Source organism: Penaeus japonicus, unplaced genomic scaffold (genome assembly GCF_977035675.1).
Source record: "Penaeus japonicus unplaced genomic scaffold, GWHDUDI00000001_assembly GWHDUDI00000021, whole genome shotgun sequence".
Lineage (NCBI taxonomy): Eukaryota > Metazoa > Arthropoda > Malacostraca > Decapoda > Penaeidae > Penaeus > Penaeus japonicus.
Genome location: NW_028234423.1, coordinates 31,271,222 through 31,271,434, shown reverse-complemented (window position 1 = coordinate 31,271,434; position 213 = coordinate 31,271,222). Strand labels below are relative to the sequence as shown.

Genomic DNA, 213 nt, shown 5'->3' with positions numbered 1-213 from the left:
TTCAAGATATTAACCGATTTATTTGTGATCTTTACAAAAAAAACATTAAACTTATAGGAAGCTTTACATAGTGAAAACAACCTACATTGTATGACAATATTTTCATTACATACAGCCAAATCCAGACATGTCTCTCCTATGTAATCATATAACTACAGCCAATGCCTATAAGACATGTTCACAGAACACTAATGACATTAAAAACTTGCATTC

General features: G+C 30.0%; 1 protein-coding gene across 1 annotated transcript in view; it reads right to left on the bottom strand.

The window, feature by feature from the left end:
* The window catches only part of Taf9 (TBP-associated factor 9), a 9,087-nt gene continuing 8,874 nt past the window's right edge, over positions 1-213 (bottom strand). Inside the window, exon 5 of the mRNA XM_043016441.2 lies at positions 1-213. This exon is cut by the window's right edge and continues 265 nt beyond it. The gene's annotated coding sequence lies outside the window, so the exon portion shown is untranslated.